Genomic DNA, 20748 nt, shown 5'->3' with positions numbered 1-20748 from the left:
TCATCCTGACCTCTTCATGGCACTCCCAAGTCGTGACATGATAGTGTTAATGGCTCCTTCCCCACCAGTAAAACACTTGCCCTCCATCGCACCCTGTGGCTTTACTGTGCTTACATTTGGGTTTTGAATCTGCCTATAAATAAAAGATTCATCCACAGTATGCAGTCTTTCCTCTACCACTACTACCATAAATCAGGATTTCTGCATAACCATCTTCCATTGGCACAATAGAAAGGAAGTGAGACATGTTGCTACCTTCAATAGCAACATGTACCTCCACATTATCTACTTAGACACTACTCTTCCTGCTCATTTTTGCTGAATAAATACTTTATTTACTTGAAGTGCATAATCATAGAAAATAATTCCATACAGCAACAGCAAGTGAAAATATGCAAAAAAAGCTAACACACTTGTTTTTAGATCAATACAGTGAGAGATGCTATCGAGGACATAACACACTGAACTTAGCTTCTTGTTTAATTTATCTGCAGAAGCACTGCATTTTAACTTCTTAACCAATAGGACCCCAAGGAACTTTAAACACGACATGTTGTTCAGTGCATAAGTATATGTAGGTATATAATGAGACACTATAGGACAAGCACTGTTGCAAAAATTGTTAAAAATCTTAAATAAGAAATTCCCGCATGAAGAAGCATAAGAGAAGAGGGAATTTACCCAGTTTACATCTGGGAGAATGGCTAGGAAAACATCAGACATAAAATGATTACTAACAGAGTATATAAAGGAAGATACCATCAGTACAAAATAAGTCTGAGGTCTGAGATTACTGAACAACAATGGAGGCAAACACTCGTAAGTTGGTAGAGGAATAAAGAAGTGGAACCGTTTACCTATTTATATCTGCAATCCAATACAAGAATACATCATGAAATTTAAATACCTTAGTAACAAATTGCCACCAGCGCATTACAGACAATAGGATATGGCTAGTGTTAGTTTTACAGTGAATCATTGCATAATAATACTAGGATTATGTGAGCTAATGGTTTCTTTTTACTTCTCTGGCAACAGCTCTTTTTTTAAACAGATAAAAAATAAAGAAAGGAAAGGAGTAGGTGGGAAATCGTGTCTCCAAGCCAAACACGGCATTGCAATGGTGAAAGTTGAAACTTTGTGCCAGACCAGGAGGCAAACCAAGATGCTCAGGTTCTCCAGAAGAGTTGTTTTATCCATCCTGTCTGACTTAAACTCTCAACTTGTCACATCCTGCACTGCAGTATCTCTGCACTCGCACTGAAACATCTCATGAAACCATCATGCTTGATTATATTAACATGAGTAAGTGTTGTCTGCTGAGCCAGATGTCTGACTGACAGTAATTCTGCAGCATATATCTCTGGTTCAAGCTACTGAAACTTTCATTTATGGCGTATGGCATGTGATGCCACATTACAGTTCACACTTATATTTGGTACTTTGGTTGCTCAGTCTCTATTTTTACTGACAGACATTATTCATGCCTCCCCGTCTGTGTGCAAATATCAATACACCAAGGAACATGTGGTTTGCCATGTACGTAAATAAAGACCCTATGCATACAACAGTTCCTAAATAATTAGGTTTTTGGTGACAAATTTCCATGACAGTTTTGGCATCGCCTTTGAAATTTCTGAAGTAACCCTATGCAGCTCTTGTTTTTAATCTCGCAATCCAGTACCTGAGTCTCGGCTCTGGCACTGGCTGCAACAGTGCACAAGTGAAACTCGGGTGCTGTCTTAGTAATGTTAATCAACTCTCATCCACAGTTAAAAATGTTGTGTTTATCATAAACAGTTACAATGAGTCTTCACATTGACCATTGCTGGCAGTATTTTGCAAAATATCAATTTGAGTGTGTCCCCTCAAACTGATAATAGCATCACAGTAATAGTCTCACCAGACACTGCTAGAAGGCAGCAGCTTCTGCTAGCGGAACAGATTCATATGCTGGAGCAAGATGTAAGTGTTTTCCAGTGATTGCTCAAAGAAGTGACAAACAAAATGTTGCCTAACACCTGCTCAGAAGACAACAGCTACAGTAACAAGTGCTGTAGTACGTACGAATGAACTTCAGGCTGGTGTTGGTACCATGGGGAACTCAAGCGTGAAAGAGCATCTCTCCTTGCCCCTACAAATGACAATAGTGACTGGGTTTTACCCAGCTGGCCACTGTTCCTAGAAGCAATGCCTACCCTTCAACAATGACAAAACTGATGTTTGCATTTCTTTGCAACTTTTCAATGCTTTTGCGAACAAATGTGACCAACAAACAGCTGTTGCCAAATTAGTCAAGGGATCTGCTTTTACACCGAGCACTGGCAGTGTTGATATTTACAAAACTCAGGAGTGACAAAACATTCCAGGTACTTCTTGTGGGCCATGCTGATTATATGTCACAGTCACTTGTGTTCCATGCACATACTTCAGTGGGTCAGGATCAGATGTCAGAGTACTGCCAGTAATAAAGATGAACAAACATAAGCTGACTCTTGGCTTACAGGTGCTAATAACTCCAAAATTTCTACATTTGGGAAATGAACTGTGAGTGTGAGCCTAGGCTTCAGGTGACCATTACAGTGGAATTTCCTTCTAGCTGATGCCACATTCTTGGCATTCTTGGCATTCATTTCTTGCACCATTTTAACAAAGATATTTCCACATGGCAAGCACAAATCCGTATGGGATTTGAGGCAGTTTATGTATGGCTTGGTAAACCAAGCAGCTCGCATCCTCTGCACTACACCATGTCTCATGTCAAACCACATCATAGTGGGATTCACTGCTTTCCTGCACAAGATCCCTTGCCAACCAATGTAGATTCTAATGGTTGCAGGCCTCATGCCCATAACTACATCTCGAACGGTTCTCATATTTTAAAGTGTGCTTCATCAATAAAGGAAGGAAAAAGCAAACACTTCTACTGAATATAAACTGTCAAATTCCAAAATTTGTATGAAATACAGAGATTTTTCTCTGCCCCAGCTTGCATCAGCATCATGAGTTTCTCTGGTCATAGCTGCTACGGTTCAACCTACGCCTAGTTCTTTTATTTCACATAGTGCAAAATATCGCATTCAGACTACTCCCAGAGCTCCTGTAACTTTCAAGGCTCGCAAGCTATCATCATTACAACCTTGATCCACAGACAATATTGTGTTCTCAAACGTTACTGTGACTCAACATCATGCCCTTCGCACTAAGCCTATGACGAACGACTCCTTCATCTTCAACATCACAGCCTTTGCCACCACTGGACACTGTCCATAAATTACAGAAGCCATCACAAGTCTGTACCTGTGTCAGGTGCCACACTACAAATACTCCTAGGACACCAGCTCCACCCCACCAGTGGGGAGGGGGCGCGTGGTGGTGGGAGCTGTATGGCAACACTATTTACCAAATGCTAAGATAATTGCCGAAGGGATACAGCGTGTAACTCTTTTGTACTGTTGCCTTTGTGACCTGCCTTTGTCATACTTATGTGACTGATTTTTTTTGTCGTCTCATGTTGTATGTTTTCGTCTGTACGCAATAATAAATTGCAATATTTCACCTTTGGCTTAACTCTCCTGGGCTAATGTGTGACTCTGTCAGTTAAAAATGTGGAGTGTCAGTAGTAATGTATGCTGCATTCCAGATTTATGTTTTGCATAACTGATTTATTCAGCAAAATACAGCTTTCTACTGAATGGTGGTACTTAATGAAATAAAAATGTGAGTTTGTCCAGAAGAATGTCCCATTATCAACTTAACTAGCAGTACACAAGTGACGAATGCCTCCTTTTAGTATTCTCAAATTAGTAAGTGCGTTTATACACTAGTTCTTCCAAATCCAAGCCGTGATGCATAAACTAAAGTCCCTGTATAACAAATTACTGTCACATGTTCCAACAGTCAAAGTCACTCTCACAAGTCTGTTCATAATCTGTTTCTTGGCTGCACTGCTGATCAGGAAGAAAAAAAGTCTCCTATAGTTGTTAGCAAATGTCCACTCTCACATAAGAAAAAACCAAACCAGCCTTCTCTGTGTGGTGGCAATAACATAACCTTTTCCTGCATTTTCCAGCAGCTCCGAGGAGCACATCTCCCACCACTGTGTCCATCAGTGTCACCAAGCTTTAGCCAACTGAATGTCAAGTAGCTCCCCACCACATAATGCACTTTTTGCAATGCTTTGACACATCATTGTACTTGAAATAGAACGAAAATGAACTTGAGACACAAATGTAAATGGAATTGGACCACCATCAATACAAAAATAATTATGCACTTAATTTACATGTGTTACATGAAACAGTATTTGACACCATGTCTACAGACACTAATTATTATTCCATGAAACATAGATCTATGATTTAAAACAAATACTAACAAAGAGATAGAAGGGCTGGTCAGTAATTACCTCAGCTCAGTACAGCCGATAGATACACAAAAAACAACCGAAAATTTACGTTCCTAGCTTTCTTAATAAATTTTCCTTCATCAGGGAGGAGAGAGGAGAAAGAAAGGGAAGAGGGGAAAGTGGATTTAGTTACTCACAACCCAGGTTATGAAGCAACAGGGAAAGGAAAACAGGGAGGGTAGCAAGGATGGAGGCATGGTTGTCAGAGGGAAGCCAAAGATATTCTACTGTAAGTACTGTGCCAGCTTCAAACCAAAGAGGATGCATACAGAAGTAAAGAGGTATATAGTATAAAGATGTAGGATGAAAAGATGTATGAATGGCTAAAGAGGAAAGGGAAAGAGGAGAAGACTGAAGAGTAAATGGGAGTTAGGTTGTTTAACGTAGGTTCAGTCCAGGGGGATGACGGGATGAAAGGATGTGTTGGAGTGCAAATTCCCATCTCCGGAGTTCAGAGGGACTGGTGTTGGGTGGAAGAAGCCAAATGGCACATACGGTGTAGCAGGTTCCTAGGTCCCTAGAATTATGCTGAGATGTTGAGATGTCCAATACCCAGTAGCGGAGCATGCCCTCCAGCATAATTCTAGGGACCTAGGAACCTGCTACACCGTATGTGCCATTTGGCTTCTCCCACCCAACACCAGTCCCTTTGAACTGCGGAGATGGGAACTTGCACTCCACCATCAGATGCGGTCTGAAGAAGGTCCATCCACACTTCGACACGCTGTGCCTTCTGATCAGCAGTCAACATCCTTGGCACAAATTTTGTGGCGACACGATGCATGTCCAATTCATCAGTCAACATTCGTTAACATGTCCCATAACTAACACCCACTAAATCCACAAGGTCTCTAATGGTTCGACGTTGATCCACACAAACGAATTGTTGAAGTTGGGCAACAATGTTTGGCATTCTGCGGCTAACGGACCTTCCAGTGTGAGCATCATCTTCAACGTCTGTACAGCCTGCACTGTACTGAGCATGCCACTCAAACACACGTGTATGACTCCTGCTCTATCCCCCGAACACTTGTTGAATTATTGCAAGGATCTCCATAGCATTTTTCCTGTGATTTTGCACAGAATTTGATACACACACGCTGTTCTGTTCACAGATCCATCATAAAATCGCCACACACCAAACACGGAGTATTAAGAAAATCACTGTAGACGTGCAACATGTCGTCCTAACTGAATGCCACTCCACACACTGATTCATCAGATATGCAGCTCTCATCACCTAGCGGTGCAAAGATCTACTACTGCAACTTTCCAGTTGGCAGCACCAGTCCATAAAATTTTGTATTCCACCTCGTATTTGTGGAAGTGACTGGGAGACACCAGAACGTTTAAGATTGATTATGTAATAGTTAGACAGAGATTTAGGTATCAGATTTTAAACTGTGAGACATTTTCAGGGCCAGATGCAGACTCTGAGCACAATTTATTGGTTATGAATTGTAGATTAAAACTGAAGAAATGGGAAAAGGGTAGGAAATTAAGGAGATGGGAACTGGATAAATTGAAAGAACCAGAAGTTGTTGAGAGCTTCAGAGTGAGCATCAAGCAACGATTGACTAGAACAGGGGAAAGGAATAAAGTAGGAGACAAATGGGTAGCTTTAAGAGATAAAATAGTGAAGGCAGTACAGGATCAAATTGGAAAAAAAGACATGGCCTAATATAAATCCTTGGATAACACAATAGATATTAAATTTAATTGATGAAAGGAGACAACACATAAATGCAGACAATGAAGCAAGCTAAAGGGAATAAAAATGTCTAAAAAATAAGATTGACAGGGAGTGAGTGCAAAATGGCTAAGCAGGATGGCCAGAGGACAAATGCAAGGATTTAGATGGATCCACAGCTTTACTCTGCAAACCTTATGAGGTGCATGGCAGAGGGTACATCTAGTTGTACCAGTTATTAGGGTTTCTCACTATTCCATTCACGTATGGAGAGTGTGAAGAAGATTGTTTGAATGCCTCTGTGCATGCAGTAATTATTTTAATTTTATCCTCACACTCGTGTGAGCGAAATGTAAGGGGTTGTAGCATATCCCTAGAGTAATCATTTAAAGCCAGTTCTTGAAACTTTGTTAATAAACTGTATCAGGATAGTTTACGTCCGTCTTCAAGAGTCTGCCATTTCAGTTCCATCACCATCTTTGCATTAAAGAAACCTGTGACCATTTGTGCTGCCCTTCTTGTGCACGTTCAATATCCAGAATTAGTCCTGCATGATATTGGAGTTCCACTTCAAATCGCTATGTTTTATTTTTCGCTGATTGCATGTTTCAATGAAATTTTGTTAAGTGTATGAAATTAGTTGACCCAATGATTTATTTTCTTCGTTACACATACTAATAATGCCTTCTGGAGTGTCTGACTATCTGGTAAGTGCCTTGTCAAAAGTTTCTAAATTAATGGGACATTCTTTAGGCAGGGGAAGCTTTTTTGTTTTAATTGACCCTAAAACAAGCCATAGCTTGATGGGATGTCGCTATTTCCCTGTCCAATTGTATGTATACTGAATAGAGCTTTTAGCAGGTACAACTGTTAAATACAACATGTACATAAAGTCCGGTAACACTTCCAATCATTCTATTGCTACAACATTCTAATTATTTGACCGTGCCTTTTCTTGACAAGAAAATGAAATCTGCTGAAGCCATTTGAATTTCAACAATTACATTCAACTTGAATCTCAACAATTACATTCAACTAACTAAATTTTTTACAATAATTCTTCTCAACATACCTGAAATAATTTTTCTTACAGTTTGTGAATCAAATAATTACATTCCATAAATAAAAATACTTCTATCGAAGTTAAAAATTTTCTGTATTTGAACATGCGGTATTCAATATGGCTATTTCAGCATGTATGGGATGACTAACGGATTTTAATAGTTATCTTGATTCCTTTGGCAAATGACAGTAATAAAGTCTAGTTTTTGTTTTTGATCAGATCCTCAATAGATTCTTCATGACAAAGACTGAGAATGTCTTCATTCTGGGGCATAACAAAAGCCTTAGCAGTAGGCCTACTCACCAGTCTCCAACTTGTACTATATACGGTGTCAGTTGTGGGGATAAGCATGGCTACACAGATCCCAGACAGAAGGCAGTACCCCAGAAACTCCAGAAACAAAGCAGACTGACCTGTACCATAGCCACACTTATAGTTTAGGTTCAAAGGTGACGATTTGGTTGTGAGTTGGTGATGCCAATGAATGTGAATACAGAGTCTTACTAGTGAAATACTGATATGTAGGCTTGATGCCTAGATTAGGTTGAAAGGTGAAAGACTGATTTGAGTTGGTGAATCAGTACTGAAGGTTTCAGTTAATCCAATAGGTATGCCAGTTGATGGTGTGTGGTCTCGTCAGACCTTCAGTGAATTTTTACTGTGACTGATGGTTTAGGCCTACTGCCCAGTTTCTTGCCTTAACTCAGTCACTGTTTACAGAGATGGGCTGTGCTGTGTTTATTCCAACTGATTGGAGAAGTCAAATATTGTAGTTTTTGAGATTTATTAAACATTAGTTTGGCACCAACTCATCTGAGTGACTGGAAAGAGGTATATAAATATTGAGCAGTCAGTTTAACTGACCAGAGACAGGAGCTTATTCTTTCTTATTTCTCACCACTCCTTCCAAATACATCAACATCTATACTCTGCAAACCATGTGAAGTGCACTGCAGAGCATATGTCCCAGTTATTAGGGTTTCTTCCCATTCCATACATGTATGGAGCATGGGAAGCAGGATTGTTTGAATGCAATAATTATTCTAATCTTGTCCTCACCATCCCTATGTGAGCAAAACATAGAAGATTGCAGTATATTCCGAAAGTCATCACTTCGAGATGGTTCTTGAAACATTATTAGTAGACTTTCTTGGGATGGTTTACGTCTATCTTCAAGAGAGTTCCAGTTCAATTCCTTCAGTATTTCTGAGATGCTTCCATGGATCAGACAAACCTGTGACCATTTGTGCCACCCTTCTCTGGATACGTTCAATATTCCCTGTTAATGCTATACGGTATGGGTCCCAGACACTTGAGCAGTATACTACAACTGGTCGCGTAAGTGGTTAATAAGGAATCTCCTTAATAGATTGATTGCACTCCCCCAGTGTTCTGCCGTTAAACTGAAATCTATCACCTGCTTTACCCATCACTGAGCCTACACTCGGGTATTTGTGTGAGTTGGTCAATTCCAACAATCACTCACTGAAATTATAGTCACAGGCAACTATATTTCTTTGTTTCGTGAAGTGCACAATTTTACATTTCTGGACATTAAAAACATGTTGCCAACCCTTACACCATTTTGAAATATTATTGAGATCCAAATGAATATTTATGCAGCTTTTTTCAGACAGTAGTTAATTATGGATAACTGCACCATCTGCAGAAAGTTTGAGGTTTCTATTGATACACTCTATGTATGAGTATTTTCTCAGTGATGGCATGACAACATTAAGGGGACACTGCAAACGGTCAGTGGGTCTGTTGTTCACATACCACACTGGCGTCTCAATCTTCCATTTTGCTCTCGTGAAGTCCAATAAGCCACAATACAATATCTACCATAATGATAATACATAAAAGTGTATGTCTTTGCAAACTAAATCTCATAGATGAGATACAAGTTAATTCATTGTTTCACTCAATAAATGTCAACATGAAGGAGCGTTCAGGAATGTGCAACAGGTCAAATTATTCATTAGGTGACAGCAAAAGCCACTGCAGACAGCTTCTGTAGACTATACCAGTTAATTCTATATCATTCTTTTTATATAAAAAAAAGCTACTTTAGGGAGAAAAAAAGCCATTGCTAGTAATAGACACAAAGCAGTTACTATGAAATTCCTCCACTCCACTACTTGTAAACTCTCAGTTTAAAACATTACTAGGGCTAGAGTATGAGGTACAAGTTATGTAATGGACTTTGCATTAAAATAAATGTGAAAGAATAGTCCATTATGAAATATAGGTTCTCTTAACAAGGCAAAATGCGTTAGAATATCGTGCAAATGCAAACATTAGGCTACGTTACAGGTCAATCTGTTGGCATAAATTTTATTTGGTTTTCATATTTATTAGCTTCACGAATTCACTACAAAACCCTTAATTCTATTTCATTTTCTTTTCTACAAATAAGTACCGCATTCCAAGAGGTGTTTTATATTTCGCTTTCAAGAATGCATGTTACATCTGTGTGAAATTTATTCGATGCACAATGGGTAGCACGCAGCAGTATCCTGCTCCAAGCAAAGCCAGATGATTTCACCTGAACATCCCACACGTAACAGACTAATAGGTTAACTTTTCGCGGGAGGTGTACTGGCTAAAAAAATCTTATTCTGTATTTCTTTCTCTTTCGTTTGCATTTGACAACGAATGCTATTGCTGTATTGCATATAGTCAAACAGAGTGTCTGTATTGACAAGTCGATCGATACTTCCTACGAAGCAAGCAAATAAGCTGTGATTGATGGAATGTGAAAATTGCAAAATAGCGGGACATGTCGGGCGTTTTGCGGGCCTTTTTTTTGCTAATTCTTCCAGTGCGGGATTAGAGGTTCCATTGATGCACGGTCCCGCAGAATCTGGGACATTTGACCGCCTTTAGCCTTACATCATCACAAAAATATTCCACTCGCAGTGACAGCATATGAACTTTGGTGGGACGGTTACCACGACAACGCAAAATACGACATAATTTGTTGGGCGAAATAGTGTGCGTGATAGGTGGATAGACAAATTGGTGCATGTATAGGTCCTTTAACAGCACAAAAATTGATTGGCAGCAATGAAATCCAACATGCAGTTTTTCAGTACATGTCAGGATCGTGTCAACCACTCCTTTTTTCCAAGCATATATGTTGGCAATGCGTCAGCTCCCTTAGCCAATGGGAGGATAGTTTTAGGTAGCCAATGAGAGATGAGGAACTGAGGAAATATTCCGAGCGCTGGAATTGAAAGTGTTCGACGTTCTATACTGAGGTTATTCGTAGTTTCCTTGAATTTTCAGCTCAGCAGATTCGACAATATTTTTTGGATGGAACTTGCGGCGAAATATAGGTTTGTAATGTAGCCAAGATTCTAATTATTGAATTTCGTTCTCTGGTTAGCTGTAATTGTAGCTTAGACGTAACTATTTAATGTTTCGTAGTTACAGAAGTTCAGTGCGTTAACAGTTATTGTAATGTATTGAATTAATCTGTAGTTAGTAGATAATATTTATTAGTGAGAAAATACGCCGCATCGACATTGTATCCCACAGCTATAGCTAAGTTTTAGTGTTTAATTTTACGAAAATATCAATAATTTTGCGTAATAGCAGCTACAAGTTTTTTGTAACGTCAGTATTCACAAAACGAATAGTTGAATATTATCAAATTACTTTTTTTATCTCGATTGTGCAGTAGCTGTGAACTAACCTAACCACCGTTTCTGTGACAATAAACGATCTTAAAATCTAAATTAACAATTTTCATATTCTCTCGTAAAATAAGTTTCATTGTGGTGTGAATAATGTTTACGCTTAAAAACTACTCCTAAATTATGTAGCTGATTTGCCGTAAAATAATTCTTATTGTCAAACAGTTTTGCATAAAATTCCCTTACGTGTCATCTTTCATGATCATAGCATGGCAACCAAATACCATCAGTGTTATTATGAACAAATGTACGTACTGTTGTAGGAGGATGGATGCTCCAGTCTTCATACAGTCATCCTGATCCTAGTTTTCCATCATCTCTCAAAATTAATTCAGGAAATTCCGGATGCTTCCTACTATATGGCCACAGCCAACTACCTGTTCCATCCTTGTCATACTATATCTGTAAGTATGCAAATGTCTGTGTATGTTAATTGTTTTATTTTTGTTTTTCTTAACTTGTAATGCCATTTTATGTTCAGTATTCGTGTACGAGTGTCACTTCTGTAAATACAGTAATTGTCACTTTTGCTACACAGTATTTGATAAACAGTGGCTTATCTTGGAAGTAGATGCTGATTTGGCAGCAGTTCAGGAAGAGTTGGCAGTGCTTGATAATGAATTATGGCCAAAATTAGCTAATAGCACTATCTTAATAAAGCACAATACAGCTTATAATGTACAATGTTTTCTTTTATAAATTAGTAGAAAGTTGGGCAATGGGATATGTTTTTAATTTTCTTTTGAATTGGCAGACACTCCAAGTTTCTTTCTTTATGTTGTATGGAAATGCGTTGAATCTCTTGCCACCAGAGTACGGAACTATTGGCAATTAAACAAGAAGGCAAAGTCTACTGAAAAGAATTGTTTTTTAATTGTATTGTGATTGTGTAACTCACAGCTCAGCTAATAATAATAATAATAATAATAATAATAATAATAATAATAATAATAAAGACAGACTGAAATATTCCATGTTTTGATACCATGACCTTTCAAATTCTGGGCCTCAGCCTTGCCATTGAACCACCAGGCCCAGTGCTGTCTAGCTGACGCTAATTTGGTTATCGGTGGCAAAAACCATTCTTTAAGATGTATTCTTGTTGGAATGTAACTGCTGGAGAGTAGTTACCCAGGGTACTATTTCAATGAATGTGACATGCCAGTTGTATGTTCATAATTACCTCTACATTAAGTCTTTTCTTGCTGCACTCATGTCACTCCTTGAAGCTGTATTCCTGCTATGCGTTCGCACTTGTAGCTATATTGTATTTCTTCACCGCCTGAAGGAAAACTCTGTAGTAGTGCAAAATTATGTTTGCCACCTACTGGCTACAAAATCTCATAAAAACTTATTTTCAAAATCTTTCTGCATTTACCAGCCACATTACACTTTTTACATATCAATTAAATATTCACATTTAAGCACTTAATAAACAAACTTATCACAAATCCAAGAAGTAAGTAATTAATTAATTCCCTACAGTCTTCTTTTGTTGTTCATTTTGGAATGACAGCGATTGTCATCCTGACTTCTTCTTCTTTGGCTTCCATGGCACTCGCACCACGTAGAACTCATCTTAATATCTAAGATTTACAATCTTCATTTATCTTCGGCATTCATATTTTAGTATATCAGTTTTCTCTGAGTTGTTCATGACACCTTCAAGGGATAAATATTCACGTCAAGCAAGTACTACTGCACTCACCATACCATACATTGCTTCTGCTATGCTGTGTCACTGCATACATACTGTCTGCACAGATCACAGATTGGGGCATCCACAGTACATTTTTCACACAGCATAAAATGTTTATCGAAGACAAGACCATATTTCACCAGGGTGAGTGCCCTCAGTGGAACACAGGTCTTTGTCATGAATAACCCATGTTATAGTATGTTGTTGTTGTTGTCGTCTTCAGTCCTGAGACTGGTTTGATGCAGCTCTTCATGCTACTCTATCCTGTGCAAGCCGCTTCATCTCCCCCAGTACCTACTGCAACCTACATCCTTCTGAATCTGCTTGGTGTATTCATCTCTTGGTCTCCCTCTACGATTTTTAACCTCCACGCTGCCATCCAGTGCTAAATTGGTGATTCCTTGATGCCTCAGAACATGTCCTACCAACCGATCCCCTCTTCTTGTCAAGTTGTGCCACAAACTTCTCTTCTCCCCAATCCTATTCAACACCACCTCATTAGTTACGTGATCTACCCATCTAATCTTCAGCATTCTTCTGTAGCACTACATTTCAAAAGCTTCTATTCTCTTCTTGACCCAACTATTTATCGTCCATGTTTCACTTCCATACATGGCTGCACTCCATACAGATACTTTCAGAAACGACTTCCTGACATTTTAATATTATACTCGATGTTAACAAATTGCTCTTCTTCAGAAACGCTTACCTTGCCATTGCCAGTCTGTATTTTATATCTTCTCAACTTCTACCATCATCAGTTATTTTGCTCCCCAAATAGCAAAACTCCTTTACTACTTTAGGTATCTCATTTCCTATTCTAATACCCTCAACATCACCCGACTTAATTTGACTACATTCCTTTATCCTTGTTTTGCTTTTGTTGATGTTAATCTTATATCCTCCCTTCAAGACACTATCCATTCCGTTCAACTGCTCTTCCAAGTCCTTTTCTGTCTCTGGTAGAATTACAATGTCATCAGCGTACCTCAAAGTTTTTATTTATTCTCCATAGATTTTAATAACTTCTCTGAATTTTTGTTTTGTTTCCTTCATTGCTTGCTCAATATACAGATTGAACCTGCCTCCATAGTAATACAACTGAAAATGTGGTCATGAGGCATACATAGCCTTCAGTGGTTTCTATACAATTTTCCATTGCATTCCTCTGTAGTTTTGAAGTCCTGTCTGTGTACAAATTGTGTGAAACCACCAATGCCTGTGGCCACTTCTTCCAAGAAGGGATGGAGGAGAACGATGTAGAAGATGGCCAGCCAGTCTGGGGTACCAGGAGTAATTCAGTAATACTTTATTGACAAAATTAAGTTTTCTTTCATGTCCTGAAGTGGCACGCTACTACAAGCAAAAGTTCCCACAGTTCCTACGTGACAACCCAGCATGTCCTTCAAGGCAGAAACACTTCATTCTATGAGCTCCCTGCAGAATCCACTAGCGTACCACACACTGCATTTACCCAATAGAGAACATAATAAGCAAGTCAGGTGTGTGGTCGCTGGAGTATCTCTGACAGCATGGCACAGTGTAGGTGCTGTATTGGACTTCTGCCTTCAAACACAGCTGATGGCTTGTGCTCACACCCTCTGGCCCAACTCACCTTGAGTTATTTTGGTTATACTGACACAACAATGAACCACTGTGTCTCAAATATCCCATTCTTTTTGTTTTATTCATGCACACCCTGACTGACATGTCCCCTCCCCCCTCCCCCCACTTCCCCCTCATGGTAAGAATTTCTCTATTTGAGTACCAAGAATGTATTAAGTTTCAATGCTCCTCTTTTATGCCTGCACAGAGATGTCCAAATATGTCTGAATGTCTGTGGAGCAATGGGAGCCCATTCTTCGTCAAGATCTGCAACCAGAGAATGTTGTTGGATATTGGGCACTGGGGTCTGGAGCGAAGTTGACTTTCTAACTCATCCCAAAGGTCCCCTTTTGTTCAGATGGGAACTTTAGGCATCATTCCATGTCGGGAATGTTATAGTCCACAAACAATTGCTTCGCAAATGCTGCTTTATGGCAGGGTGCTTTGTCACGATGGTACATTCAATCACTGTCTCCAAACCCCTGCTCTACTGAATGCAAAGTACACAGCTCTGTAAAATGTCTTCATATCCTTCGACATAAAGCATTTTCTAAAGCTTTATAATCACAAGAAATGTCCCGATGCTGTAAAACACGCTCCTCCACAATTCACTGTTGGTCCTATACTTCATGATGGGTAACATTCTCCAGTCATTCACCAGACGTAACCTGTTTCATCAAATTGCCACCGGGCATACTGTGATGTTTAACTCCAGATCCCTTATTTCCAGTAATGTTGCTCTTAACACAATATTGAATGTTGCTTAGCACTGAGAATAGAAACGTGTGGCTTATCAGAAGCTGCTAAACCATTGTACACCATTATTTTTAACTTCCCACATACAAGTCATTGTGGTATCTGTGCTGCTGGTAGCATGTTGAAACTCATGAGTGACTCCTTTCATTAATTTCATACAGATTTCTTAAAGCTGCTCTCCACAGTGCTCAAAAGTCCCTATCCATCCGTAGATGAAGTCTGCCTGGTCTTGGTTTAGGTGTGGGTTGTTCCTTCACATTTCCACTTAACAATAACTCACCAACAGTCAACTTGGACAGCTTTAGAATAGTTGAAATGCACCTCATGGATATGTGGTTTAGGTGACATCCAAGGATAGTCCACATTGAAAGTCACTCCTCTTTCTGCCTCTAATTGTGCCACAGCATCGAATGGTAACATGTCTGATCATTGTAGTTATTCACTGGGCCAGTGAGACCTGGAGCTGCCGTCGGCATCAGTGCATGTGCCTGATAAGAGTTGAGTCACCTCGTCCCAGCCCCCTTTTGGTACTGCTGGCGTTTTGACTTGAGGATAAAGGTCTGCTGGGTGCAGTTTGCAACCAACCGGCAGTACACCGTGTGGTGCAGTTGGTAGCCATAGCCACAGCTCTGTTCTAAAATATTCATGTATTGCTATACAGAGTCGGCAGAAATCACAAGATTGTCTCAAGAGGAAGGTAATACAAGCAATCAAGGCAATAGGCAAATACGTGATCACCATTCGAAGGATATTCAATGAGAAAATTTCATGTTGCTTTGGTCTTGAAGCTGAACATTTCTTTCATGCAGTTCTCTACACTAGTATATCCTGTGTAACCCTCTTTATTACTACATGTACATACATATTCTGAGAACCATTGAAATGCATGGCATAGAGTACTTACCATGTACTACAGGTCAATGTTCCTTTCTATTCCATTCATGTATATCGTGCCCTTATTAATCTTTAATTAGTGGTATAATTATTCTAGTCTTGTCTTTGCACTCCCTGGAGGAGTGGCATATATTAGATGGCTTTTATAAGATAATTGTCAAGAATCGGCTAATTCAGCTTTCATCATTTTACTTGGTGCTCCCCATAATGCAGTCTACATCCATCAGAATCTGCATGCAGTAATCAAGCCTAGGTGACACTGCAGAATTTTGACCCTCACTTTATCCCACCGCTTTGCCCCTCCCAATTAGCAGACTGCCTACCTGATGTGTTCTAAGTAGGACTGTTGATATTTTTAAAAACATCGAGAATTCGATATATCAATATTTAAAAATATATCATTATCAGCCCTCGATATTTCAAAAAAAAAGTATCGATATATTGACGGAGAAAATATTGATATACTGGCCTATAAGAATATTGAATGCACACTGGTTTTAGAGCTATATATTTAAGTTTTGATTTCTTTAGGATTAAAGGAAATGACTAAAAATTCTTAATTCTGAACCAGAACTTTCCAACTATTATTAAGTATTGATTTATTATTAGATATTCTGTACTTCAGCAAGTCAGCAGCCTGCTTAAACACCTTAGAGCAGGGATTTAAAGGAAAATGAGCATGTTCACACTTGGCGATAACCACTTTGTAGTAATGGTAACTGCATAAGGTGTCTGATGGGTCTCTCATTGAGTTTTGTTGCACATTGGAATTGTCCTGAACACGTCATGTTGAGTTCCCTGGTTTTTTATTTGTGCAAATGCCAGCAACCTATCAATTGTAGTGTCAAAATTGCATGGTGAAGTTAAACATTGCAGTTTCTGTTGGTAGTGCCGAGCACCGTTACGTCAGCGTTTCTCCTCCCACATCTCCACCCATGGAAAAAACCAGTCTTGTCATTTAGATTTTTGTTCTATATTTTCAACAACTGTTTTTTGAAGAATGCCAATATGAAGAAATAGCACACTAGTGGCGTTAAAAAATGAACTGTGCTTTGGAGTCTTCATCAAACTGAGAAAGACTGGACGTGATGAAAGCTCAAAAAGTAGTAAGACTCATTGACATTGTGAAAGTAAAATTATGTTCTACTATAGTTTCAAAAGAATAACTTCAAATATTTACTGAAAAAAAACATGAAATAAAAATATGGGCACCTGATATTGCCATTTTGATATTGAAATATCAATGAAAAAATTATCTCCGATAAATATGGATATTTTTTGGAAAAAGTATTGATATATTGATATTTCATCAACAGCACTAGTTCTAAGAGAGTCACGTATGTATGGTCACTTCTCACTGCCCCAAATAAACACCAGCACAATACTGTAACAGTTCTGTGCAACATACCACCCAAAGCTATATGTATAGCTCCATGGGATCAGCTGTTCATTAACCCTGCTTTCACTTGTTTACATTTAGTTCTTCTTTTAAAGTTTAAGAGATCTGAAGTATCATGACTCTGGCTCCAGCCACGGTATCCAATTTATTTTTCTGTTGTTTATAACATAAATTCGTTACCTAGTGGGTATGCCATTTCTGGCGTGTGAGTGAGTTTGTAATATTTCACCTTATTTTGTTGGTGTTATTAACTATCCTGATATGTAACACCAGGTGTAATACTTGCAAGTATTTTGTGTTCTCTGAATTGGTTTACAGAACATACTGTCATGCAAAGCCAACTGTAATGCTCTTATGCCATACTGTTAATAATAGGCAATGTAACAAACAGAAATAGTTACCTATCCGGACAGCAAAATCACAACAAAAAATGTAATAACCATGTGTGTTGACCTAAGGAATAAGCATCAGACTTTCACTCGTTTCTTCAAATAAGTTATTAGTTCAGAGGTATGGCAAATAACAGTAGTTAGACTACTATTCTGCATCGATAACAATATATGTGGTTGGTGGTACAATATTATTCATCAGTCTAATTAGGCACACATACTGAAGCTGAGTAGGACAACCCATAAGATTGCAACTGCCTACATACCTAACAGACTTCACTGTAGATTTAGGTAAAATATGGTTCAGCAATACAAGAAAAGTTCAGCCGCTCGAAACGAAACTACAGTACCCAATTGCTTAAGCAAACAGACTGATTTCCTGAAAGCAAAAACAAATTTTGGACAGGGGTGGGTTCCTACATCAACATATTTGGTACTCAACATTTCATTGATTCACAATAAACTGTTTAACGCCACCATTTATCACCATTAATCATTAACTTAGTATTTCCTTTCACTAATACATAATGTGAAAGCAGCGAACAATTTATCTAATGTGGTCTTGAATCTGGCATAACCTCACGTAATCGTTTTAACACAGAAAATAATAGCAGTGTTTATTATGAAATTCTCAGTTATTCTTTCCATCAACTATTTCACTGATTTGCCAACAGTGTATTAAAGATTTCACAGTCTTGGCTGAATACAGGTCACTTGGCATTTTCATTTACCAGGTTAGGATCCTGCTTGGTTTATGAGCAGCATAAATTACCAGGTGGACGCAATTGTTAATTTGGATGATGGTTATTATTCTTAAAGCACATTTCAGCTTCCTGGCACACACTATAATACATAGCTAAAATGTCGTACCCTGTAAGATGTGATCAGCGACGGTGGTGTTGGTGGCAACAACTGCGTTAATATCAGAACAGCCAAGAGCAGTTACCCATGTCGTCTTATTTCCTCTTCATAGTGATGATCCATCTTATAATCAATAGCCCGTTTTTCTCCCCATACCAGGCCGTGATAAACTGCAGTTTCCAACCGAGGTAAGCTGCAACAATATGGTGCACTCCACACTATGCTGGTGCTGTACGTGCTCGATCACTGGCCACCTACTGACTTTGTTTGCACTCGCCAAAGCGCGCCCTACGTTTCCGCTACCACCTTTATCTACGCTTACACAGCTTTCCGTTCGTGACGCAACCACTCCATCTTTTATACTACACATATTGGGTACAGCCCTAAGTGAGTGCCAGTAACTATTACATACATAATTACATTGTAGCACCTTTTTATATTTAAAAATTATAACAAATAGATATCTTTACAATATTTAAAAGTAAATATGAACAATAATGTCACACATGCCCCTGTTTCAGTAATGTTTTAATGTATACTACCGTTAAGCATTACTGAAACAACCAAAGTTACGGTTGTTCATATTTGCTTGACTTCAAGACCTCAATTTTTTTATGTACCCTACATAAGCAATAAATCTCTTATACTAAATATCATACACTTTATAGTTACATAATAAATACACATAATCTCATGAAAAATAGAAATGGTTTCATACAAATACTGTACTTACATATCCACACAAGAAGTACCTATGATTACAAGAAATAACACACCTTCTGTCATATAAGAAAATATACATAATTACACAAAAAATACGTAGTCACATTGCAAATACACCTAGTACAGTGTAACATTACTTTAGCAAGAAACATCTATGTACCCTTCATGCGTTGTTTTACCTAAACTATATGCTTTCATACCTCTATTGCTGCTCCCAATATGGGTTACTATGGCAGTCTATTATTTCCACAAATTGCTGTTTCGCGCCTTTTGGCTGCCTCTATGTTTCAATGTACTGGCAGTCCCTTTTAACATTTTACTCCTCACATTTTAACTGACCAAGCAATTTCGTGTCACACCTGCTGTATACCTCATTTGCAGTGCTTTATCGGTGATACATTCTTATTTGCTTCATATAATTAGGCTCAATAACATTATATACATCCAATTTGTCTCAGAATCTGAAACTGACATAGTTGTAGTACATATAAAACACATTACATAAATTTTACACTTTTCTTTCAGGTGTCTAACATTATTAATTAAGAATTGTTTACCCATTTCTGACCACATATCTTTTAAGATCGATAATATTTCTGGTACCTAATGGTTTCTTCGTCTTCGGGTATATTAGGTAATAAGCATTTGGGTGCGGTATCACTTTTATTTCGAAAGGTCCTTGGTAAACATATTTGAATTTAGATATTTCATGGTTTGCCTCACTAGACTTCTTGTGTGTATTTACGAGTACCAGTTCACCTATATTGAACTTTACACATTTTTATCTCTCATCATGTCTTTTAGCTCCCATTTCTGCTTTCCTTCTCAACCCTTCTCTTGCCAAGTCCTTCTTTTTCTCTAAACTTAAGCCTTGGTTTGGAGGAAACTATTGTTTTGTCAATTACAGTCTTACTTTTGTAACCCAACATGATCTCTTCAAGGGTAAAACCAGTTGTCATGTTGTAATGAATTCATAATTTTCTCAAATTTTGGAATAAATTTTCCCTGTGTATGGTGACTTTGGTGACAGTATGTTCTGCATAGTCTACCTAATTCATGCATGTATCGTTCTATGGAACTGTTCTGGAAATGGTATGCTGATAGATGTGTTACTTGTATGTTCCTCTGTTCCATACCTGTTCCATACAGTCGAAGATCTTGTATGAAGCGTAGCACGACGTTAACACCTTTGATGAGACGATGGAAAATTCCCGCACTTTGAAGCCCAGCTTCAAGAGGTCACGTGTGGATTGTGGGGACCAGATTCCCCTCCAGCTCAGGGTGACTGTGGCTGAGGAGAAGACAACACCCTGGACGCCAGGACGAAGGCAGAGGACAGCATGCCTGATGGACGACGTGTTGTACTTCGCCGCCTTCAGCTGGTGACACCAGTCGAGCCGGAGGTAATCTCCGACTATCTGGGCGTCGACAATGCGGTACTCAAAACTTCTCCCAAGTATCCAATCCAAAGCACGAATATATACTGACACTGATGTGTTCAGTCCGAATGGCAACAGTTTATAGTGGTAACACCTTCTGGTGAAGAGAAAAGCGGTATAC

The 20748-nt window shown here is 38.7% G+C and overlaps 1 long non-coding RNA gene across 1 annotated transcript in view; it reads left to right on the top strand.

Moving 5' to 3' along the window:
- LOC126293611 (uncharacterized) overlaps positions 1-20748 on the top strand; it is a 52120-nt gene that overhangs the window by 9054 nt on the left and 22318 nt on the right. The window contains exon 3 of the long non-coding RNA XR_007552319.1: positions 11126-11266. This is a non-coding gene — a long non-coding RNA (uncharacterized LOC126293611). The remainder of the gene's footprint in view (positions 1-11125; positions 11267-20748) is intronic.

This window comes from Schistocerca gregaria, chromosome 10 (assembly GCF_023897955.1).
Source record: "Schistocerca gregaria isolate iqSchGreg1 chromosome 10, iqSchGreg1.2, whole genome shotgun sequence".
In the NCBI taxonomy this organism is placed as follows: domain Eukaryota; kingdom Metazoa; phylum Arthropoda; class Insecta; order Orthoptera; family Acrididae; genus Schistocerca; species Schistocerca gregaria.
This window is presented reverse-complemented; position numbering and strand designations above follow the sequence as displayed.